This window comes from Diceros bicornis, chromosome 5, assembly GCF_020826845.1.
Source record: "Diceros bicornis minor isolate mBicDic1 chromosome 5, mDicBic1.mat.cur, whole genome shotgun sequence".
In the NCBI taxonomy this organism is placed as follows: Eukaryota; Metazoa; Chordata; class Mammalia; order Perissodactyla; family Rhinocerotidae; genus Diceros; species Diceros bicornis.
In genome coordinates, this window is record NC_080744.1 from 7,900,259 (window position 1) to 7,927,214 (window position 26,956).

The window sequence follows — 26,956 nt, forward strand, 5'->3', positions numbered from 1 at the left end:
TGTTGCCATGATATTTTAACTGAATTTTCATCCATAATTAATTACTTCAATTTTTCTTTTTAAAAATGTATTTATTTTCATTATAGTTAAAAAATAACTGGAAAAAATGCAGTGTATCCAAATTTCACAAGTCTCATACTCAGCTCACTGAATAGTAAATTCTTAATGTTCTGGATTTTCCTTCCTGATACTTAGTACTTATCAGTACCCGATTTTTGTGTAACTAAATATACGTGGTCTGGTTCACCCTATAGAGTATAAGCTGCTTGTAGGGAAAAGACATGCGTGTCCTATTCTTCTTTAAAGCTTAGCCTGCTTGTGTTGAATGAATGAATGCATAATGGAAAATAATTCTCCCCAATTTTATTTTTCTAGTTAGTACCTTTACATCTGGAATAAGATTTTGCCGGGGTGTAGGGGGATATGTTGTTATATGTATAGATCATTTAGACCTCAGTGTGCTTTTAGTCTGTCCCTCTTCACCATGGTATGTCAACACCATTATCTTATAGCAAGCTCTCTTACTATTAAGCTCCTGCCTATATGTGATTGGTTCTAGACAGTTTGTGCTCAGTAAGAGTTGTTTGTGGATTCTTTAATCTACAACCTCTAACTCCAAATGAGGAAATATAATGAGGAACACAGCGTATTGCATCTTCTAGGTGTCAGTGCTTGGAATTATGTGTTACTTCTAATGATGCTATGTTGAGGAAATGGAATGTAAAGTACCATTTTGAGCCCGTAAATGTGGCATGTTGCATAATGAAAAAGAAAAAGTGGCAGTTGTGCAGAGATGTGTTGGTGGAGCCTTATTGTGGAATTGTAACCAAGAATACTGGGGGGGAGCTAGAAGATATTTTAAGCCCTGCTCTCATCTCTTTTATTTGTTTCTTCTCCAGTTCTATGTTTTAATTAAAAGAGTAAATTGAAACAGCCTGAATCTTTTAGCACCAATGTTCTCTAGGGATGTTACACAGCCAATTGGGTTAAGAATCATGCATCTGCAACATAATTTTCAGCCAACTAGTCAATGGCTAGCACTCTGGCCCTGGATAAATCTCATAATCCCTTTGTAACAATTCCAATCCTGGCAAAGTGTAATGGCAAGTTTGTCAGCTCACAGTTCCAGTCACTAGGAAGAAAACAGCACTCACGACTAAGAGCTATTGGATTTGCTACAAATCCAAGACTGCAAAGGACAAAAGTTGACAGATCTTGATGATTTCCTTCAAATCATGATGCAAGGAATTTATTAATATTGAAGAACAAATAGAAACATTTAATGAAAGAATAATGAACAGGAAATATCTGGTTTGCACAGTAGACCTATATGTATATGTGGCAAATAAATTAATCATTTCAGCAGACCATCTCATTGACATTTTTCACTTTTATTTACTGATTTCTATGTAGGCAGATATATAATTTCAGACATGAATGTGGCTTAGAATGGCATGTTGGATTTTGATTTAGACAGCTATGGCCTTCATAAAATTGAGTTACAGACATAATGTTCTTTAATGGACTCAAGGGTCCAAAACAAACAAAACTAACAATTAAAAAAATAAACACTATCAAAATAAAGCAAAGACAATCTGATAGATAAAAGCAACAAAGTATTCCCCCAATTCCCTGTTCTGGTGGAGTTGTACATGTAATGTTCAGGCAACCAGAATTTATATTTTCACAATAATCTGCACATATGAATTTCTGCTTAACATATTTATATAATATTTTCTTTTGAACAAACCCATAACACCATTTTTGAGTGGATTCTCTTAAATTATAGAAGCCTAAAATTAACACTCTGAAGAATTGATATTAAAGCAGAGCTTGCTTAATCTCTCCTCCTTCATCTCCTTTTCAATTATTTTCAATTATTTTTATATACTGGCTGCTTTCTGTTTTCTTAGCTAACATCTTGTGTGTGTGTGAGTGTGTGTGTTTTAATGAGGAATAAAAATTTATTTCAACCAGAAGACATAGATTGGGTTTAACAATCTAAAATTCCTAGAATTCTTACAGGGCTAGGGACAAAAAAACAAGTTAAAGAAGCAAAGGAGCATAGACCTTATAGAGAAGAGAGAAAGAAATTAATAACAGAAAAAAAGAAGGACAGAAAGGAAGGAAACAGAGGAAAAGAGGAAGAGAGGAAGGAAGTTGAGGGAGTGAAGGAGAAAAAGGATATCATGATCCCCATCAAAAGGCATTTGAATTTATATTTTTAAATACTTTGAGTTATTTAAGTGACTGTTTATCTGATCTAGAGTCGCTCACTTTGAGAAAAAATGTGTTTGTAAGTATATGGATGGTTAAGGGAAAGATGAAGAATTGCTCCCATTGTAAGTCACGGATTTCAGCAGACCGTGAGATGTCTTCCCTTTTTGCTGTAAACTTTTTGTCTCCGAATAGTTTGACAGCATGGACTCCAGGCTTTCACCACACCAATAACTCAAAAAAACTGTAAATGCTAATTCTGTGTGTGCTCCCATTCTGATGGCTGTTCACATTCGTTGTGAACTTACTTGAGTTCATCCTTCAGGTCCTATTTGATGCCACAGTACGCATCAAGCTTTCTCTGTCCGCCCCCCCCACCCCCAATTCAGGGAAGGCATCCCACATTTGAGACTCCGTAAAGCATTGTGCTTCCATGTGAAATCATTTATCACAACATATCATTTGCACCTATTTACTTGTTTTTTTCTCCCATTCAGTTGGAAGCTAAGCACTAAGGCTACAAAATAATGGTAATGATGACTTATGTTCTGTAATATATAAAACTTCCTTTATGCCAAGCACAGTCTTTACACAAATTATAGTCCTCAAATTTTTACACTCATTTACTCCTCACAATGACCCTGGAAGGTAGGTGATATTATCCTCTATTCATCATTAGAGAGAGGGAAGCACAGAGAGATTAAAGAAGTTGCCCAGGGCAGCTAGTCAGTGATTAAGCCGGGACTCTCACACAGAAAACTGAGGTTAAAGACTTTGATTTTAACCATTATAATATTTTGTATCATTATTTTAGTCCCCAGTAACAACACAAGTGTCTGGCACATAATGTGCACTCGGTAAATATTGCTTAAAAGAATCTCTCTACTATTTGCAAGTGAAAAAAGATATGGAAAATAAATCTAGTATTTTCAGGTATTAGATTTTATTGTCAAAATCTTTGTACTGATTCTAGTTGCTCTACTAGCATTTTGCCATCACAAATTAACAATGCATTGCCTCCCCCTCAAATATATGTTTCAAATATTTCTATTCTTCTTATCTTGCTAATTGTCTAAACTAGAGGGAAGGAAAAGAATTTAAAAACAGCATCTTGTATAAAGGAATATTCTGTAGAATTATGCACATGGTTATCTCCCCATAAAAGAGAAGTAAAATTACAATGTTTAAAATCCATTCATCCATCTATTAATGCACAAATCTATTTAAAAAATATTAACTGAATTCCTACTATAAGCCAGATACCATGTTAGACCGTGGAGGTATAATGATGTTATGAAGCACAGTCCTTCCTTCATGAAACTTAGAGGACTAGTGATGCAAATAAGCATAAATAAAATAAGAAGGTATGCAGGTAATTCCACACCCTGACAATGCTCTGAAGGACAAATACACAGAACTGACAAAGCATATATACCGGGAGGCCTCCATAGGCTGTGAAATCAGGGAAGGTCCTAAGTCAGGAAGAAGCATGAGTAACTGAACAGAGTCTGGAAATGAACTTAGAGGGAAGTCTGGAATCACATCACTAAGGGCCTCAGAGGCAGTGTTGTTTTGTCCTTCCTCCTAAGAAAAACAGAAGAGAATTGGTGAATGTTTAGTCAGAGCACGGCATGGTGAAATTGGCATTTTGAAAGGACTATTTTGCTCCAGTGTGGAGAAGTGAGAAGATTGGCATATTCAGCATATACATCAAGCTATTATAAGGCGCCTACTGCATTCCCAGGAGAGATATTATATAAAAGCTAAATTTATCAAAACCTTACTGACACTGTTATGCACCCATTAAATATATAAGTCTATTTAGTCCTCAAATCACTCTCGTTATTCATCCCATTTTTATAGGTGGGGAAACTGAAGCTAAGAGGTTCTGTAACTTGCTAAAGTTCTATTTAGATAGCATGCAATCTCGTCGCTCTCAAAGCATCTTGGGCCCATGTTTTGCCAGTGAAAATAGAAAGAAGGAACTACTTGAGAGCTGTCTAGGAGGTAAAATATGCCAAACTTAGTGGTAGATTGATTTTGGGAAGGTCGGGGTGGTGGGAATGGGAGAAGTGTAGAGATGACTCCTGGGTTTCTTATTTATGCAACTAGATTTGGATGGTCCTGCTCACTGATATGGGGAAGAACTAATCTTGCAGGGGAGATTAAGTTTCAGATTCGGACATGTTCTCTTTAGATGATTTTGCGATGTTCTGGGTGGCCTACCATGTGAGTCAGAGGTGAGGTCTGTGACAAAAACAGGACTAAATACCTGGAGGTTCCAAGTACTGGCAGTAGTGGTGGGAAGGGCAGCCAACGGCAGAGGCGGGACTCCCTTGAAGAGAAAAAGATCCACAGAAGCCAAACAAGGCCTAAGTTTTTAGAACCTCTAAGATTTAAAAGTAGAGCTGTATGTTCTAAAAGAACCTGAGAAGAAATGCCTATGGTTGTAGGAAGAGCTCAGGGAGTTATGAATGGAGACTGTTTCAATCTGGAGGAATTACCAAATGTATAGAATGATGACATAAAGTCAATTATATAAGAAATAAACTCTATCTGTAAATTTGAAGTAACAGAGGTAATTGCTGACCTTAATAATAGCTTGTTCAGTCCATTGATAGAAATAAAGGCACGGTAAATTGAAAAGTGAGTGTCAGGTGAGAAAATGGAAACTGAAAATGGGGAACATTCAGGCAGTTAGCAGAATGACCAGAATAGCAGTAAGAAGGAGAATGGATTTGAAGGGGCATACTTGATCTTTTTTTTTTTTAATATAAGAAAGACTTGCTGCATTTAAATTGTAAGTATGAAGGATCAAAAAGCCAAGGTGAGGTTGAAGACAGAAGAAAGAGGTGGGAGAGTTAATAATCTACAAGTCACTAGAGGGCCCGAGAAAATAAGATCATGCGCCAAAGAAGAGGGACACTTCTTCATTTGAAAAAACACTAAATAATAAGCATGTCTATGTTTAAAACATAGAATGAATCAAAGAAAATTTTATACTAACTAGTGCAATAAGAGTAGGAGAGTGGTTTGTTTCCTAAATCAAGTAAGCTCCACAGCTTAGCCAAGTTAACATATTTGAACAAATGCTAACAAGAGCTCTACACTTGTAGAACTCTCTTCTGAAAGGTACAAGGTGTAGAAGACTAGCCTGGAGGGATGTGTGAGGAGGTCAGTGTTCGTGGACGAGAATGAGAATTTGTGGTGTGGGCTCAAACGGTAGAACCTCTGTAGGATATACTTAGCGTATTCAAATGACATTTTAAGACCAAATTCAAACCCTATTGATTTCCAGCAAAAGAAGTAAACAAACTACCTGGAAATCAATGTTTTTAAGCAGACAAATTTCTTGTCCCAAAGAAATTAGCAGACACTTCCATCAGGACTTGCATGATATACGGATCTGAAGAGTTTATCCTGTTGGGACCTTGGCTAGGAGAACAAGAAGGGTACTTTTTCATGGCATGCGTTTTTCCTATACTTTTGTGTGTCTGTTGATTTTCCATTTGCACAGTTATTTACTTATTGGTCTATAACACCTCCATGCACTAGCCTCTGTTCTTTAGTTGTGGGCCTGGAATGGTCAACTCTACTTGGTTGACCTATGAAGATAGGCTGAAAAGGATTTGCATAAAAGAGTCCCTGAATTCATGTTCCTTAAAAATCCATACTGCAATAACGTAGCTTAGGAAGAATGGTACAAATCTTCTTCAAACAGATTTTCTATTGTAAAATGAAAAGCCATGTATTTTTACAGGATAAAGGCAGATAGGAAAAAGGTGGGAAGTTCTAAGCGTTACATGTACACTTACATATAATACAATAAAACAGAAGCACAGAAGGATTTTATAGGATGACTACAATAAATAATGAAAACAATCCTACCAAACTAGATTTCTTTGCAGTTTTAGAAATTTTTAGAGTCCGACGACATTGCGATTGATAAATTAATAAACTTTTTTAAAGGTATATATTTAACATATTATTTTAACTAAAAATATATAAATGCACATTTTTCACAGAGAATAATTTCTTTCAAAATGCAATACATAATAGTTCTCTAGCAAAATTCTTTCAGAAAACACATCAATAATGCATCTTCTGTTATTTTTCATCTTTTTTTATTTCTTTACAGGTGATCAAGAAATTAAAGACACTTATGAAATAATCTGTGTATAGAATTCTTATACTTTTAGTTAACCTTTCCATTAAATACCTGGCATACATTGCTAATTTGAAAAACTTTTCAACTCTTTGTAAATATTTCAGCAATGATTTTATAGAAACACACTCTTTTCCTAATCATAATTTATGAAGTATTTAATAAGATGTTTTTATAATACTTAATAAGTATCACAAGTAAAATTAACAAATAGATTTGAGACATTTAGAAAATCCGCACCTAAGCTAATGGGATTAGAAGAGAGCAGGAAGTAGCCCACTCTGTGTGGGTCTCTGTGGTTCATGAATGTGACTCAGTATGTCTAAACAAGGTACAAGTGGGCCCTAATCCAGCAGTCAGGTAAGTGGGAGTTTACTCTTCCAAACATTGGTGAACACATTCATTAAAAATAAATACCATGCAAGTGTGATAAAAGGAGATAGATTAAGAAAGGAAAGAATTATTAACTCATTAACAATTAAACTTCTGTTATAAATATTTTGGTAAAGGAAACAATGCATTTTCATTGAAATAAAATAATTAAAATGTTGCTAATATCCATTGCTAATAAGAAAAGAAGCTATACTCAATAAGTATTAAATAGTACTTACATCTCCCTTTGCATCAAAGACGCTAACACATTCATACACTATTTAAATGATATCTGATTTTCTTAAAAAATATACGGTGATGTAAATTCTTTAATGTTCTACAAGTATTGCTAACCATTCTACTTAAGAAATAATTTAGGAGAGGAGTCAAGATGGCGGCGTAAGCAGACTCGGAACTCACCTCCTCACGTGGACACAGCCAATTTACAACTACTCGTGGAAAAATTACCCCTGAGACAGAACTGAAAACTGGATGAGAGGAACTCCTGCAACAACGGACAATCCTAACTGAGGTGGAAGAGGCAGAGACTCCCTTCTGAAGAGGAAAAACGCAGCCTTCACAAGCCGCCAGCTACACGGCCGCCGGGAGCAGCTCACAGGTACGCAGCCTCCCTGGAGGTGCGGGGCCCCGAGCCGGGGAGCGCCCCAGCTGTGGGCATTTTGTGGACCCAGCACAATCGACACCAGCGGCATAATATCTGACTGTGCCTGCTACTAAAACACTGGGGAGCACCCCCAGAAAACCCGCTTCACAAAGAAACTAAAACTGGCTCTTAAAGGGCCCGCGCACAAACTCACCCGTTTCAGGAAGCACCCTAAAATCACCAGAAAGAAAGGTGTACAGTGCTTTGGTGACAAGAGACTCACCTAATAGGCCCTGAGTGCATCTCGGTGAGGGATGAGACCTCTCCAGGGACTGGGACATTGGCGGCGGCCATTGTTGTGGCCTGGTGTGGGCGTGCTGACACAGACGCCATTGGAGTTCTCCCTGAGGCCTGCTAGCCCAGGGTCTGCCCCAGCGGCTAGAGCACCGATTTAATCCAGCTCAGCCAGGGCAGGCAGCCCACCCTAGAGACTGGCCCCACCCAACAACAAGCCCTCAGGCAACTTGTGGGCCTGCATAGATTGGTGACTGGATTCTCTGCAGCCTGGCAACTGAGCCGACCTCAGTGGGGCAGGGTGTGCACAAGGAGCGGGTGGAGAGTGTGGGGCAGTGTCAGAGTGTGTGGGGCTCCCGCCGTGGAGAGACTGGGTCCGCTTGGGGAGGTCGGGGCGCTCACACGGGGCAGGACTGTGTTGACTGTGTGTGTGGACCTGTGGGCGGCAGGGCTTCTCAGCCGCAGAAGACTTGTACTTCTCAAAGACCCACATAGGAGGTTTGCTTCACCTTCCAAAACCTGAAACAATTGGGTGCTCCTGTGCCTGAGGCCAGCCCCACCCAGCTGCAATCCTCAGAGAGCTGACAAGAGACCTAATAGGCTAAAGGCTTACAGCAATTGTAAGGCCCTGAGCCTAACAACCTGCCACGCTGGGGGCCTACTCACTTAAAAGAAATACTGCAACACAAATGTGGTATTAGAACTTGCAGCCAACTGTGCTGGGGATCCCCACACCTGATAAAGAGACTGAAGGGCCCACAACAACTACAAGCAGCTGAGCATTACAACAGCTGGCCAGGAGCATAACTCAGCCTCCCTGGGCGCCTACAGGGAGAGCAAACAGGCCACAGCAGAAGGATACACGTAGCCCACATAGGGGTCACCCCTGGAACATTGAGAACTGAGGGAAGCACACTGGAAGCCTCCTAAGGCATCACTTACATAAGGTCACCTATCCAAGAGCAGGAGACGTAGCTGACCTACCTAATACGTAGACACAAGCACAGGGAAAGAGGCAACATGAGGAGGCAAAAGAATACATTCCAAGTAAGGGAACAGGACAAAACCCCAGAAAAGGAACTAAGTGAAACAGAAATGAGCAACCTACCCGACAGAGAGTTCAAACTAAGAGTGTTAAGGATGCTCACTGATCTGGGGAGAAGAATAGATGGACTCAGTGAGAATGTCAACAAAGAAATGGAAGATATAAAAAAGAACCAATCAGAAATGAAGAATACAATACTGGAAATGAAAAATTCATTAGAGGGACTCAAAAGCAGAGTAGAGGATACAGAAGAACGGATCTGTGAGCTGGACGAAAGACTAGAAGAAATTACCCGAGGTGAACAGGTAAAAGAGAAAAGAATTAAAAAGACTGAGGACAGTCTAAGGGACCTCTGGGACAACATCAAGCGCACTAATATCCGTGTTATAGGTGTCCCGGAAGGAGAAGAGCAAGACAAGGGGTCAGAGAATCTATTTCAAGAAATAATAGATGAAAACTTCCCTAACCTAAGGAAGGAAACAGACATCCAGGTACAGGAAGCACAGAGAGCCCCAAACAAGATAAACCCAAAGAGGCCCACACCAAGACACATCATAATCAAAATGTCCAGAATTAAAGATAAAGAGAGAATCCTAAAAGCCGCAAGAGAATGTCAAGTTACGTACAAAGGAAACCCCATAAGGCTATCAGCTGACTTCTCTGCAGAAACCTTACAGGCTAGAAGAGAATGGCACGATATATTTAAAGTGCTAAAAGGAAAAAACTTACAGCCAAGAATACTCTACCCAGCAAGGTTATGATTCAAAATGGAAGGAGAGATCAAAATTTTCCCAGATAAGCAAAAATTAAAGGAGTTTGTCACCAAGAACCAGTGCTACAAGAAATGTTAAAGGGACTGATTTAAGGGGAAAAGAAAAGACCACAAATAGGAAAAATTATTTATTTCCATGATTAGAACGTAATGGATACAAATGCACAACAAAGAGGTTAGATATGATATCAAAAACATGAGGGAGGAGGGGAGTTAAAGAGTACAGCTTTCAGACAGAGGTCAAACTAAAGTGACCATCAATTCTGCATAGAAGAAGAAAGGAACAGAGAAGGACTACTAAAACACTGAGAAAAAAAAAAGTTAAAAAATGGCAGTAAGTACATACTTATCAATAGCTACTTTAAACGTCAATGGACTAAATGCTCCAATTAAAAGGCATAGGGTGGCTGACTGGATAAAAAAACAAGACCCAAATATATGCTGCATACAAGAGACACACTTCAGACCTAAAGACACTCACAAACTGAAAGTGAAGGGATGGAAAAAGATACTCCACGAAAATGGCAATGAAAAGAAAGCTGGAGTAGCAGTACTCATATCAGACAAAATAGACTTTAAAACAAAAACTGTAAAAAGGAATCCTGAGAAAAAAGAACAAAGCTGGAGGTATCACACTCCCTGATTTCAAAATATACTACAAAGCTGTAGTAACCAAAACAGCATGGTACTGGCACAAAAACAGACACACAGATCAATGGAATAGAATCAAAAGCCCAGAAATAAACCCACACATCTATGGACAGCTAATCTTTGACAAAGGAGCCAAGAACATACAATGGGGAAAAGAAAGTCTCTTCAACAAATGGTGTTGGGAAAACTGGATAGCCATATGCAAAAAAATGAAAGTAGACCCTTACCTTACACCATACACAAAAATTAACTCCAAATGGATTAAAGACTTGAATGTAAGACCTGAAACTGTGAAACTTCTAGAAGAAAACATACGCAGTACGCTCTTCGACATCAGTCTTGGCAACATCTTCTCAAACACCACGTCTGACCGGGCAAGAGAAACAATAGAAAAAATAAACAAATGGGACTACATCAAACTAAAAAGCTTCTGCACAGCAAAGGAAACCATCAGCAAAACGAAAAGACAACCTAACAATTGGGAGAAGATATTTGCAAACCATACTTCTGATAAGGGCTTAATCTCCAAAATATATAAAGAACTCATGCATCTTACCAACAAAAAAACTACCAACCCAATTAAAAAATGGGCAAAGGACCTGAACAGACATTTCTCCAAAGAAGATATACAGATGGCCAACAGACACATGAAAAGATGTTCAAAATCATTAACTATCAGGGAAATGCGAATCAAAACTACAATGAGATATCACCTCACGCCCGTCAGAATGGCTATAATTAACAAGACAGGAAACAACATGTGTTGGAGAGGTTGTGGAGAGAAGGGAAATCTCATACACTGCTGGTGAGAGTGCAAACTGGTCCAGCCACTATGGAAAACAGTATGGAGATTCCTCAAAAAATCAAGGATAGAACTACCATATGATCCAGCCATCCCACTGCTGGGTATTTATCCAAAGAACTTGAAAACACCAATTTGTAAAGGTACATGCACCCATGTGTCCATTGCAGCGTTATTCACAATAGCCAAGACTTGGAAGCAACCTAAGTGCCCATCAAGGGACGAATGGATAAAGAAGATGTGGTATATATACACAATGGAATACTACTCAGCCATAAGAAACGATGAAATCCAGTCATTTGTGACATCATGGATGGACATTGAGGGTATAATGCAAAGTGAAATAAGTCAGAGGGAGAAGGTCAAATACCGCATGATTTCCTTCATTAAGTAGTAGATAATAACAACAATAAACAAACACATAGGGACAGAGATTGGATTGGTGGTTACCAGAGGGGAAGGGGGGAGGGAGGAGGGTGAAAGGGATAATTCGGTACATGTGTGTGGTGATGGGTTGTAATTAGTATTTTGGTGGTGAACATGACGTAATCTATGCAGAAATAGAAGTACAATGATGTACACCTGAAACTTTTACAATGTTATAAACCAATGTTACTGCAATAAACAAAAAATTAAAATAAATAAATAAATAAATAAAATAAAAACTAAGTTACCATTAAAAAAAAAAAAAAGAATTACACTCAAACAAGCAGGGGGTAAAAAAAAAAAAGTAAATAATTTAAAAAATAAACGTGAAGGAGGAAGACAGTTAAATATGCATTATAATGTGATCCCAGACCATAAGTAGATTGGGTTTTTAAAAGATTTATCATATTCAACAAAACTGAATGATTTTTGACAGAATTGCCAAATATATACATTGACATAGCTTGAAGTTATTAAAATGTTAAATGTAATGTTAGACATAACATTATGCAAAATTTATTCAGATTGATTGGGACACGAACACTGTCACAATGACTGACTGGAAAATAGCCTAATGTTTAATGATAAATGGCCATGCGTCAAGTTTACGAGAAGGCCTTCAGCTGAGTGCCGTGGACTCTGTAATGTTTTTAGATATATTGAAAACTTTCGTGTGATCCAGAAAGAATTAACAAAATAGTAATTACAGATGAATGTCAAACTTTCAACTTTGTGGGTTTTTTTAGTGTACCATATTATAAAAATAAAAATTCATAAAACTTTGGGATATATTCAGATTTACATAATTTAATTTATGGTTTCTCTCTTTTGTTTTCTTTCTCTTCTCCAATATTTACAGGATCAGAAAAATTCTCTGCCAATTTAACTTTTCATTAAAAATGTACAAAGGGAATATTACAATAAATTGACCCTCACAACTCATATTTTTATGCTTAAGAACTTCAATTTAAAATAATTCTAATTTTTATCCTCTTGTTTATTTTGTATTAGCGGTCATGAGAAGAAACATACCACAGAAAAAAGATGTTATTGTAAACCCGCAGTTATGCTTATAAAGGTAACTATACTCAAATATATGTAAATTAATTATTATGTCTAACATCAATGACTATTTCCAAATAGATATTCTACAAGAAAAAAAAATGTCCCCAAGTTTTTCTTTAGCAAAGGAGTAAATGTCATTATTTGTTGAATGATAAAAACATGCCCTCATTGTTCTTCCTAATTTTGTTTTTTCTTTCAATTTTTTCTTTAAAAATGTCACTGGAGATTTGTCTTTGCATAGATTTTTTTTTTGAAGGGTTTCGTTTTCTTGTATCTCTTTTTTGATCTCTCATTTTTGGTTTTCTATTTCATGATTTCTGCTCTTATTGTTATTATTCCTTCTTTACAGTTACTTTTGATGTATTTTGCTGCACTTTTATTGAGTTATTCTGTAGAACATGTTTGTTATTGCCTGAACATTTGTGTCCCCGCCAAAGTCCATCTGTGAAACCCTCTCCTGCAATGTGATGGTGTTAGGAGGCGGGTCTTGGGGAGTTAATCTGGATCAGATGAGGTCATGAGAGTGGAGATCTCCAGGGTGGGATCAGTGTCCTTTAAGAGTCACAGGAGAGCTTGCCTACCCTCTCTGCCCTACACCACGTGAAGATACAATGGAATATCGGCAGTCTGCAACCAAGAAGAAGGTTCTTGCCAGAACTCAAGCATGCTGACATCCTGAATTCAGACTTCTAGCCTCTAGAATTCTGAGAAATAAATTCCTGTTGTTTATTAGCCACGCTTTCTATGGCACTTTGTTTTGCAGCCTGAACGAAGACAATGCTGTAATTTGTTTTCAGTATAGTATTTATAAAAAATACTTTTAAGACTTCAATAATATCTCTAATTACTACTCCAGTTTTATCCTTCCTGCTTTGATACATAATGTTATTACTATTCAGTTCTAAATATTTTGTAATTCCCCATGTGGTTTCCTTTCTAATGCTTGAGTTATATTGGGCTTGATTAAAAAAAATTTAAACATATTGATAATTTATATTTTCATATTTCTAATTGCTACATTATTATTTTAAAAAGTGGCACTTTTTTTGCTGATTCCTGGCAAATTTTTGAGACTTATTAGTTTCTATATCATCAAAATAATTAAATGTTTGCATGTACATAAAAATGAACTTTATCAGTTTGAGAGGTATGCATTCATTTAGTTAACATTTTGATCACATAATCTTGATCCCTAATGTTTTCTACTTGAACTGTAAGTGGCTTTTTGTTACTATTGCCATAGGAAATTCATCCCATTCACATTTAGTGCAATAAACATAAATGGTCATTTAATTATATTTTATGATTTATCATTATGCACTTAAAAATATTTTCCCTTTGCCTTCCTTTACTGTTTTTTTCAAGTTTTAGTGTATTCCTTTTGTTTCAAGTTTTAGTATATTCCTCTACAGTTTGTTTAAGATTCTACAATAACAAGGAAAGAATTAGAGCAGGCCTGTGGTCTTTTTCTTACTGGGAATGGCTGGAGAGTAATACTATAACCAGACCTCTTAAAACTACATGCGATGCTTATTAGAAGAAAGTGAATGCATTTTCATTACCTATGAATTGTTTTAAACCTGGTCGTTCTAGGCCACTTATTGTAAAAAAGAAAACAACAAAGCAAAACTCCTTTAATTTATGGATTTATTATGGGGTTTATGATGGTTGGATGAATAATGGACAATAATCATATAAGCTGTATAAATAATGGAATATGAAATGAATATATTCCAATGTGAAATGGCACCCTCTGTAAGTGATGTCTCCACATGAGTTGGTTTGAATAAATTTTGCATACTAAATCCAACTTGGAATGCATTTTAATTATGGAGAGGAAGGATTTAGGGAAAGGTTTGTCTGATGTCCTGGACTCCTCCAAAGGGAGAATGGTTTCTCCGTGTCCTGTAATACTCTGCAGTCTTTAAATCAGTAGCATCCTTTAAAGCGTTCAGTAGCATCTATGTGGTCTTTGTGACTCGGATTAGACAGTTTGACTCTTAGTGTTACCAATACTCTGATTAATATTTGGTAGTAGTCATCTTCCAAACTCCAGCCACCATAAGAGAACATACGTGTTTCAACTATTACAGAGACATTACAAAAATAAACCTTATTCCCCGGTAAGATGCCTCCTCAAAAGGTAATTTTAATGCTTTTTCTTTCCTATTCTCCAAACTTTTCACCTCCTGGCAACTCCCCTTTTCTTCCATTCCCTGTGTTTTACTGAGTTGACTTATATCTTTGGCTTTAAAATATGCTATTTGAAATGTATTACTAATATCTGATTATATTTTAAATTACATTAAACAACAAAAATTATACAATGTACCTCCATTATTCTACTATTTTTTTATTTTACCTTTTCTTATCTAAATCTTTCTTCTTTGGTTAGAGTTTCTTATAATATATATTTCTCTCAAATACATTCCACATGAGTGAAACACTATTCTTATATGTCTGCCATGTTTTGTTTTGTTTTTCTTTTTGTTTTCTTGCCATGACAGAAAAATTCTATCATGGCTGAGTGTAGGCGTCAGGGTCTCAGTCCCTTTATCTCGTAGTTTTTGATATTATATAACAATTTAATGTTCACATTGTTGAAAATGAAACGTCCAATTTCAGTATGATTTCTTTTCTTCTAAAAATGCCTTTTTTTTTTGGCTGGAATATCTTGCTGTTTTTGTGTGTGTGTGTGTGTGTGTGTGAGAAAGATCAGCCCTGAGCTAACATCCATCACCAATCCTACTCTTTTTGCTGAGGAAGATTGGCCCTGGGCTAATATCTGTGCCCATCTTCCTCTACTTTATATGGGACCCTGCCACAGCATGGTTTGACAAGTGATGCGTTGGTGCCTGCCTGGGTTCCGAACCTGCGAACCCCGGGCCGCTGAAGCGAATTGCGTTCACTTAACCACTGCACCACTGGGCCAGCCCCTGTCTTGGTTTTTTTAAATTCTGAAACTCAGGATTTTCACTAAGATATCTATCTAGAGGTGTGTGTATTTTCAATAACTTTCCTTAAGAATTCGTGGACCTATAACATCTGTAACTTACGTCTTTCTTTATCTCAGAGAAATATTCATTGCCCTCCTAATTATTTTTCATTATCTATTGTTTTTTTCTTTCTAGAATTCCTATTGCTTGCATTTTAGATACAATCCATCTTCCAAGTCTCTTACTTTTTCCCTCTTTGTATTATAACTTCCCTCAATATTGCCTACTATTTCTCTCACTTTTATTTTAATTTGGTCCCAGCAGTTCTGTTATTGTATTTTAGTTCATTAACTAATTGTTTAATTAAATTGAAAAAAATGGACTGATTGTGAGTTTCATCTTATGATTTAGTCAAAATTTCCTGAGTGGTCTAAGATAAATTTTACTGAATTTTTCGTCTTACATTCCCTTCAATATAGGCCAATATCTATGACACCTATTAATAAATAAATATTCAGCTTGACTTGCCATCCATCAAATTTTTGACTCAGTACGACAGCTTTTATTTTATGGTATCTCAATATCTCCAAAAATAAAGCTATTGGTATCTCTCTAGCCACAGCAAAATTGTAAGCACTAGAAAACAGAAATGCACAGTTTCTAGTTATCTGTGTTTGTCAAAACATAAAATTTGTATCCTTCTTTTGAGAGATGAAGCTGTTCCGTGTCTAGGTCCCTGGAGTGTTGCATTCTTTTCCTAACCAACCAGTTTAGGAGCTGATTCTTTTGACAGGGAGTGCTCCACACGTGTGTTGGGGTCAGAAGGAAGCGCAGGACGTTTCCATATACGCAGAAGGCAAATTAAGTCTTTGCTTGGACTTTGGAAAATTTCTGTGTGTTGAGCACTTTTAGAGAAACATAAAATCTTTTCTTATCAGTGGCTTGGAAGTAAGGTAAACTCCCTCCCCCTTTTTTTCTGCTGCAAATGTCTAGTCCCTTATATGGCTTTGAAAAGAAATATGTTTTGTATGTCTTCTTGATCCTTGAGAATCTGCAAAATCCAGGAGTAAAATAACATGGGCTTTAAATAGAGAGACTGAGGACTGGGGGAAATTCAGTTTTGCCCTGCATAGGTTTCAAGGATATTCCTTCATCTTCCTTCCACATCCCCCCTTTCTACATCAGCCTTAAAATCTGGCAAATATCTTGATAGAAACACTGATTGAAAGATTGAAGCAGGCCTCTTCAATATAGCAGTCATCTGACTTCAAATATTGAGAAATTGTAGGAGATTTTTCTCTTTTTTGGCTCCTTAAAGTATGTCGCCGAGCTCGCCTGCCTCTAGTGCCGTCCTGGAAATCAGTAAATGTCCTGTAGGCACAGCTGACCAGGTGTCTGGGCCAATTCACGTTTCTCCATGTCAGGCTAGATGAGAAGTCGACTATTATTTTTATGTTTGCTCCTCTGTACACATCATGTCTTTTTGATCTCTGGCTGATTTTACCATTTTCTCCATATTATTGGTTTCTAAAAAATGGATTATGATGTGTGTTAGGGGCTGAATTGTGTCCCCACAAAATTTCATACGTTGAAGTCCTAACCTCCAGTACCTCAGAATGTGACCTTAATTAGAGATAGGGTCTTTAAGGAAGTAATTATATTAAAATGAGGTTATTCATGTAGGCCTGAATCTAATATGACTGGTGTCCTTACAAGAAGAGGAAATTGGGACACAGACGTGGACAGGAGGATGACAATGTGAAGACACAGGGAGAATGGCCATCTTCAAGCCTGGAACAGATCCTTCCCTTATCCTCAGAAGAAACCAACACTACTAACACTTCAGTCTCAGTATTCTAGCCTCTAGAAGTGTGAGAAAGCACATTTCTGTTGTTTAAGCCACTCGGTCTATGGGACTTTGTTATAGCAGTCCTCACAAACTAAGACAATTTGTTTTGGTGTAGCTGTCTTCATACGTCTTTTCCTTTAGGTTTGTTAAGTTTCTTGGATCTGTGAGTTTGTCGTTTTCATCAAATTTGTAAACATTTGCACAATGCATTTTTAAATATTTTTGAGACTTCCATTTTCCAATCCAACACAAAAGGAGCTTGGAAGTTGTCACTTCAGTTTTCACAACAAAAAAAAAGCTAAATAAATTGAAAAGCAACAACTCTTCTTAGATCCGTGAGTACTGAGGTTACAGAACAAACTGCTGTGCTCAGAGAGGCAGATAGAGAGAATCACAGCTTCCTGGAGTAGAGGCCCAGGAACAGCAAGTTTCGCTGGAACTAGTGTCAGAGTGGAAAAACTTAAACAAATGAAGAATTGCTGGAGATCCAGCGTGGACAAATCTGAGAGTTAAAAATCCCAGTAGTCCTCAATATTAGGGGGGCCTCCACACATTTGCAATTTACCCAGAAACTCTCCCAGGTTCTCATAGCGAAGGTCAGAGAAAAATCTCCCCCTGCTTCCAGGGGAGGGAGGGAAGAAGCAGCCTTCTTCAAATATGAGCATCCCGTTGCTCTTAACAAGGCCCGGCCTCAAGGGAAGCTCTTTCACCGGTGCCTAACAGACTGGAGCTTTGTCAGAGTCTAACTGACCTTGGGGAAGGGAAGTACTCAACTCCAGCCTCTTCTAGCTTTTCTGTCTCATGTAAGCCAGGGGAAAACAAAACTGAGAAGCACTTGTGAAGGTCACACTCCGGGGGGCACAGAGGCACTAAAAGATTGAGGCCTATTGATAGGATTACAGAATGCTTCTCCTTCCCCCCAATCCTTACCTCCATGTAATCTCCTTTCCGCAATTCTTACCCTCCATAATAACAAGGAATACAGTGGAAAGGACTGCACATCTCAGACTTCACTTACAAAGTCTCTAGGAAACCGGAAGACAACAGAGGAGACAAAGAAAGCACATCAGAGGAAATTTTAGCCTCTGACACCTACAACTACAGCGAACAGTAAACACAACTCAAGTCTCCTCTTCACATGCATCTTATGACCCAGTTGAAGATTCAGCTGAATACCCAAAGATGACTATCTGCAGATCTCAAGAACCCTCTCAAGCCACCTCATTCTTCTTCTCTTTTCATCTGCCCTGCAAATTCTGTTAACCTTCACTTCCCTGGAATCCCAGCTCAGGGTGACAGCTGGGTTCTGCTGGTGATCATCCACCCCAGACCCTATCCTGTAAACTTTCTCCACGCACTAAGTCAATTATGGAACACTCCTTATTTTTTCCCCATCTTTCATGGATCTCTGTCTTTCGTTGTTTGATGTCCAATGTCTTGAGTGCCATTTTTTCCATATATATTGCCTTATTTTTTCCATATATATTGCCTTATTTTAAACTGTTTCAGCTAGGAAGGCAAATCTGGTCTGTTTTGCTGGCCTGGAAGTGAGAGTCTCTTCCCTTGCTCTCTACTGTCTCAAATAGTGTAGTTGAGTGAGTGAAAGGAGAGACTATAGCATGCTTCCTACCTGGCCCCAAGGGCCACTCATACTCAACATTTGTCTTTTCTAATTGGGTTATTGGCTTGATTGTGCAGAATCTTAACTACTTTATTTCCACTTCTTGCATGTTATCAGAAAGACAACTACCAAATCAACAATCTTCCTTCATAAAATAATTTCAGATGCTGTATGACTAGTAAAAAATATTGATTATTGAATCAACAAAAGTGTTGTAAATTATAATTTTAATATAATTCTTACAGTTTTACGGCTGTGGACTTTACTACAGACTTTTACTTAAAACAAATATTAAATTTTTATTATTCTCTACAAGCCACCTATTATGTTGTAATAATATTTTAATAGTTTTACTTCTACTCTTCCAGTAGTCTTACGTTGAATTTGACCATGAATAAATGAGATATTTTTCAATATTAGTACTTATTTTATTACTGTCAATTTACATTTTGCTTGGCTAAAATGTAAATAATTGAAATACGTACAAATATGTGGTAAAGAGCATTTCATTTGGGCTTTGCTTTATTTATAGTTAATTTTCAACTGAGGAAATTTAAAGCTAGTTTTGCGTGTTCAAAGTTATCACAAAATTTCATACATATTTTTCTGCTTATCAATTATTTTCATGAAACTTGGAGACAACCTTCAAGAGACATAGTAGGTATCAATATTGCTTTACTTTAAATATATATTTATAGAACTAGCGTAATACTTTGTTTTTAATGAAAAATTAAATTATTTAATAACATCTATTATTTTTCTCATTTAACAGAAATATTCATTAGAAGGCAGAAACATGTGAAGTAATTTAGAACCACCAATAGCTCATAGTTAAATGAAACTAGAGATTGACTTATTTTTTATAGTTGTCTCTATCTCCATAACTCATTCATTTATTTCACAAACTAGAAGATTATCACTTATGTTGTAATCACAACTTGTTAGTTCTGGTTTGTTTGAATTATTTATTCTTGTAATTAGTCATTCATGAATTGAGTTGGCAATGATTATGGATCTTTTGACATCACATTGGGAAAGTAAATGTTATTAACACTTTATTATACAACACATGATTGTAAAATATCAAATATTTCAAAAAAGTCTCAAATATATATAAAGATCTTCAAAACTTATATCAGTTGGAAAATTGGTACTTCCTACTTTTATATGGATAATGAGAATCTTTTACAACTCTCATTATCTTTGTAAATATATGTTGCAGATTCTTGACATTATATTTTACTTGAATAACCACTTAAAGCATCAATTTTCTCACAAAATGAATACTAATATTACTCGCTATAGACACAAATTCCTAAGATGCATTTTTGTTTGAATTTTCCATACATATTTCATGATAATAATATTGGATTTCTAATCATAAACACACAATGTGCTCACTTGCATTTTTTGGTGGTTACGTATAAAAAGTCAAATATCTTAAGGGGAAAATACATTTTTAATAAAAGAAAGAATATCAGGTAGATAAATCAAGTAGTATTCAGTGGAATTATGATGTATGTATTCTAAATGCATTAATGAAATAGATCACTGATTTTAAATAAAAAATATCCAATCAAAAAATGGTTCATTAGTTTATATTTTCCAAGACATGCATTTAAGTGGAGCATTTATAAGTTAAAGTATGTCTGTTAAGTATCTGGAAAGATACTGATAGCATAATTAAAAGGACTTAACTTCAGAGGCTGCCATGAAAGAAATATTCCTACAGGTGTTAGTAGCACAAAGGGAACAAATGTGGTTAAATATGGGCACAAGCAACTGTGGGAAACTGCTGTGCTCCCCAAGGGGAGGGGCAGAAACAGAATTCCAGCCTTGGAGAGAACTGAAGGCAGAATGAGCAGGATCAGGTTCTAGCTAGACACTTGAAGTGGATTGCCTCATCAAATTTGATAATCCAAACCATCCTATAAGACAGGAATATATGAATTCAGGTTGTAGACTGAGACATACAGAAGTTTAATAATTTGCTCAGGTCACATTACTCAGAATTTATAGGAGAAAAATTTGAACCCGGGTCATGTGACTTGTAGAAACTTTGCCTAGTTGTCTGACATAACCTACCTAGTTATGTATAGCTGATGGGATGGGATGGAAGCTGCAATATGTGTTATAAAATAAAGTATCTTAATTAAAAATATAATTTGAAAATTGATTATATTTTTATTATTATTCTATCACATTTGTTCTTAATTTGCTCTTTGAGTACTCTGTTTCTTGAAATTTTCAAAATGGTGTAATATTTTTGAACTTTATAAGTTGTAGTGTCAGTTTCATAAATGGTGAGTCCAATTAAATACTGTGATATATTAAATGACAATTATTGACCAATTCTTTAACAGAAATCAAACTTCAAATGTTATAAAAAAGAGATGGAGAAGATAACTGATTTTTTCTTGGTACTAAATAGCACACAATTTCAAATCCCTTTTGCTTGAGTATAGGACTGAACATAATAGTCGATTAACTTACTGTTTTTCAATTACAAATATCTCAGTTTTAAAAAGATAAATTAGATATGACATTATATCTAGAGCTTCGTACTATAAAGCATTCAATGTAAAACAACTATTTTTTTCATTCTTCTGAGAAGTTAAATATCTTTTAAATCCCTTTGTTGTTTATTGTAAAGCTCTCTCCTGTCTCCTTTACCTTATTCTGTCAAATGATTTTGAGCAGGTTCAGAAAAGTGTGACAATGATTCAGTGAACAGATTCAATACAGGCTGTTATTAGGAAGCAGGGGTGAAACGATACTGCCTATTATTCACTCCTTTAGATATCACCATAGTTGTATAAAGCATTACCAGATTTAGTACTAGCTTTTAAACTGAGTATTTTATATTTCTAAGTATATATAAACATCATATTTTTTCACATATGTATTTAGCAGTCAGTATTGCCCAATTTTCTACAACAAATACATATACCGTAATCAAATATATATGATAAGAAGCAACGTGGCCAAAAAAGAATGTAGATAATTAATTAATTAATTAGCAGATTCTTAGTGAAATTCCTGGGTATTTTGATTCTTTAATGACATTTTACTGTAGGTTGTGTTGGTCATGATGATAATCATCTCCTGTGAGAACTATTTAATTGATTAATCTATTGAATATAATTCTGTTTTTGAAAACTGGTTTATATTTTGAAAATAATCACCCAGTCTTTTGCAGTATAGATTACTAGACATTAAATAGATTGCTTAAATGAAAAATATTTGAGAGTAGTAGAATAGAATGCTAAACTGTGATATATAAAATTAGAGCAATGATCCTATTTAATAAATCATTTATTGAAAAATATGGACTAATCTGTAGAAACTGCATAAATATTAACAGAGAATAACGTTACATCTGAAGTTATATTATTTAAAAAATAATTAGAAAGGACATTATTTTATTTGGAAGTTTAAGAATTTTATCAATTTCCTGGTTAAAAATGATTTCTCTTATTTTTTTATAAAATATCCATAATAAGTCAAAACAATTGTCCCAAGTGGGAAGTCAGTAAATTCTATATCATTTTATTATATTGAATAGGTCTGTGTTTTTCATCATCTTGATTACCTTTATTTATTGTTTATTTATTTGGTGAGGAAGATTTGCCCTGAGCTAACATCCGTTGCCAATCTTCCTCTTTTTTTTTTTGCTTGAGGGAGATTAACCCTGAGCTAACATCTGTGCCAATCTTCCTCTATTTTGTATGTGGGAAGGAACCGCAGCATGGCCAATGAGTGGAGTAGGTCCATGCCTAGGATCTGAATCTGTGAACCTGGGCCGCAGAAACAGAGCTCACAGAACTTGAACCTCTCAGCCACGGGACCGGCCACAGGGACGGCCCCCTTAATTATTTTTAAAAGCCTAGTAATATGTATGACCTGAAATGCCTTGCAAGGCAACTAAACAAATACAATGCTTTTAACTTCAGTTTTTGAAAAAAGAATAGTGTGTTACATTATGTTGTGCTTTTTACAAGCATAATACTGAAAATCAGACATTTTACATAGACTATAAACAGTATAATCTTGGAATTCCTAGCAAGTATTATCAAAATTACTTTCATTATTTGTCAAAGTACATCTCAAATGAATATTTCAGAGTCATCTTGACAGAACATGTATTTACCTTCATGGATAAACTCCAAGATGAGACATCATAGAATTTAGGTTGCTTATCTTTCACTCATCAACTTGCATGTTAATTAACTAATTAGTGTATTTCTAAAGACTCAGTCAAGTTAGTCTGAGTATTGGGACTTCAGTAAAATAGGAAGCAAGATAACAAGAATTGGCTATGTAGAGAAAATTATTCCATATCGTGTGGACAGATTGGTCACTCTGATGAACTCAGCCTTGGGCAAGTCTAGTTCACATATTGAGACCACTGTTTTCCACTCTTGATGTTCCCTGACTATCTACTGCCCAGTCTACCCACATGCACCTCTATCACATAAAGTCATTTCTTGTCTGCATTATAAGTTCTTGCTCCCAAATTAACCTTAAATTAGAGAAGTTACTATCAAATTGAATTCTAAGAAGCCAAAATAAAATGAGTTGTTTTCACATTTCTCTTTCCTCTCAGATGGTTGGGGAACCCAATTCAGTGTATTACTAGTTTTTACAAACTTCAGTTGGAGTGTACCTGATTGCTGATTATTAACTCAACGTCACCTCTGCCTCCTTCCACACCTGAGGGAAGAAGCCTGGAGACTCTTTTTGTCAGAATTCTTTGAGGGCAGGTTTCTGGGTTAGAGTCTGCTAACAAGAGGTATTCACAAGTGATTTGGAAAATGGAAAAGAGGAAACTATTATTATATGGTATCAGTTGCGGAAAGGCTGTAGATTGGAAGTTCTTAGAAACTTCTGGACAAACTCATGTTAAACAATAACTTGGATACTCCAAGCAAGTGACGTCATCCAAGGAGGCCTCCCTGAGAATCCTGCAGTTGCTAATTGAATGGCCAATGCTTCCCAGGTGTTCCACGCTTGTGGAAGACTCGAGCTTTCTGCATGAAATCGCTTCTTGCTTAAAATATTTAGAATGGCTTTTGTTTTGTTAACAGAATCTTGATTAACCAAGTAGGGTTTGCAGTGGATTATATCTGAATCTCTATTTTTAATCAAGTACAATGTGCCCTTTAAATATAAAGTGTCTATCTCTCAGGGCCAAATGACTGGGAATTAAAGAGGACGCACAGTATACGTTTGTTCATAGATTAGTGAAGGAATTAAAGTTATAAATTCTAGTAATCATGAGGAAGTTCCAAAATACCAACTAACAACATTCTCATTTGAAGGAATGAGTAAGAACTAAAACACAAAAAGGAAAGTTATGACCTGTTATGTATTACTTACAATAAAAGAATATGACACAATTTAACACAGCTCTACATTTCTATTTCTACAAATATGTTTTTAAATCAGAATACAAATTCATATGTACTTATTGTAGAAGATTTGTAAATTAGAGAAAAGCCTAAATTAGAGAAAAGCCTTAAGAAGAAAATAAAAACATCTGATGTATGATGTGATGACCCAGAGGTGGAGTGAAGAGTGTTGCTCAAAAATAAAAAATTTATGGAGGCTGTAGTGGTTAAGTTCGTGTGCTCAGCTTCAGCTCTCCAGAGTTTGCAGGTTCAGATCCCGGGCACAGACTTACACATTGCTCATCAAGCCATGCTGTGGTGGCGTCCCATATACAAAATAGAGGAAGATGGGTGCAGATGTTAGCTCAGGGCCAATCTCCCTCACCAAAAAAAATAAATAAATAAATAAATAAAAAATATATGAATTATACTCACAAAATTATCTGTATATATACACGCTCACACACAAGTTTTACATTAGTTGAATTCTGTGCATATGCTGCAAACTACATTATGAACATTTCCAATTCTATTAAATATTTCAAATCGAAAGAATGTTTAGTAAATCTGATTTCCATCAAATGATGGACCACACTTTATTATATCAACTATTCATTTTTGCAAATATCAGATATAAGAAATACCAGAATAAACATTCATGTTTATTAAAAACAAAACTAAACAAAGCACAAAAGAGGGAGCAAAATTTTGCTTTACACGTTTTTGGGAATTTCTCCTGGGAGAAATCCTGAACTTGAACTTCTCTGTGAATATGTGAATAGTTTATTTGTGCTTTACCAAATTTCTTTTAAAAATTTTGTCCTGGGTACTGTATAATAGGATACACACACAGACATATATACAGATATACAGATATTGGAGAGAGATATATACATACACATATTTCCATTTACATATAATTGTATTTTTATTGTTAAACTTTAACCAGCTTAATAACTAATAGCTGTTTTTCATTTTATATTTATATAATATAATATATATTTACATAATATTTGTACTTTATCTGATTACTATTGAATTGAATCCATTTTATACATTTATCATTGAGGTCTTTTTTCTTTTTTTTGGTGAGGAACATTGGTCCTGAGCTAACGTCTCGTGCTCATCTTCCTCTTTTTGCTTGAGGAAGATCCACCTCGAGCTAACATATGTGCCAATCTTCTTCTATTTTATATGTGGGACTCCTGCCACAGCATAGCTTGATGAGTGCTGCGTAGGTCTGAGCCTGAGATTCTAACCTGCAAACCCCGGGCCGCTGAAGTGGATCACGTGAACTTAACCACTATGTCACTGGGCCAGCCTCCTTCTTCTTCTTTGTAAGTCTCCTCTAAACATATTTTGATCACTTAAAAATTGTATTAATTATTTTCTTATTTATTCACACAAATTTTGATATATTAATATATATTTTATCATTTATACTGTATAGCTTGCTTTCTTACTTTGCAGCTCAGAAATTGTATTAAATTTTAAAATGAAGTAGATATTTAAACACACTCACTTTAAAAATGTTCACATCTCTCTCCTCTCAAGAAAAACACGAAAAAACCTTTCTTTGAACCCATAACCTTGTCCCCATAGAGAATTCACCTGAAATAATGGCCTCCACATACTGTCTCAATTTCTTACCTTTTGGTAACTCTTTTTGAGATCCATTTTAATTAAAAAATATTCCAACTTTAGAAAAAGGTAGGAATAAATATACTGAAATCTCAAGCACATATCATGCACACTTTTAAAAAGTTACACAGCGGAGGAACACGCTGAGAACACGCATACAGCTGTGCAGGGACTGCTGCAGCCCACTGGGCAGCCCTCCCCTCCATTCTCCTCTTCTCTAGTGGTAAATGCTCTCCTGAACTTGGTACCTTTCCTTCCCTTTTAAGGTGTTTGTAATCTTACCACATATAAATGCTTTTATAAATAACAAATAATATTTTTGGCAAGTTTTTCCATTTTATGTTCATGATATCATACTCTGAATGTAGAAATAGACTGTTTGTTTTATCTACTGTACAGTGTTCCACTGTAAGCCTATACTACATTTAGAGGCCATTCTCGAATGGATAAGACTTTTGATATAAGTTGGTCATAATACATGATACTACAAATAGCACTGTCATGAAAAATTCCTTCTATTTGAATTGTTGTGAATATGTGCAAAGAATGCCTTCTGCAAATCCGTGGAGGTGGAATTGCTGAAATGCAGTAAAACTTTGTTAGTGTCCTATTTGGTCCAACATTTTACATACCCCAGCTTTTGGGCAAGCCTTTGCAGAACTCTCAAATTCTGCTCTGGTCGTCATCACTGCCTCCACTGGGGTAACTGTGGGAAGCTGCTCAACAATTCTGACTCCTGTGCAAATCTGGACATAAAGTTCAGTAAGATGAAATTCTGGTTAAGACACACATACTCAGGCCATCAATTCTCAGGTGCATTCCAAATGGCTCTCTAAAGTGGGATCAAGCCCAGGGTTCCCAGTGTAGGATTTAACTCAATAACCCACAGGTGGATTATGTTTTTCTCTCCTGTTTCACTCTTCACCCTCTCCCACTTCTGCTCCTTGGGATCACTTCCCCAAGTAACCTGCCCGCAGGCAAGCCCTTGACTCCAGCTCTGTGTCAGAGGGCAAACCCAAGCTGCAACTCTTGGTTGTAGTGGCCCTAAAATTACAACCTCAGGATGAGATTCTGAACTTGGGAAGTAACCAACAGGTCAGATGGTG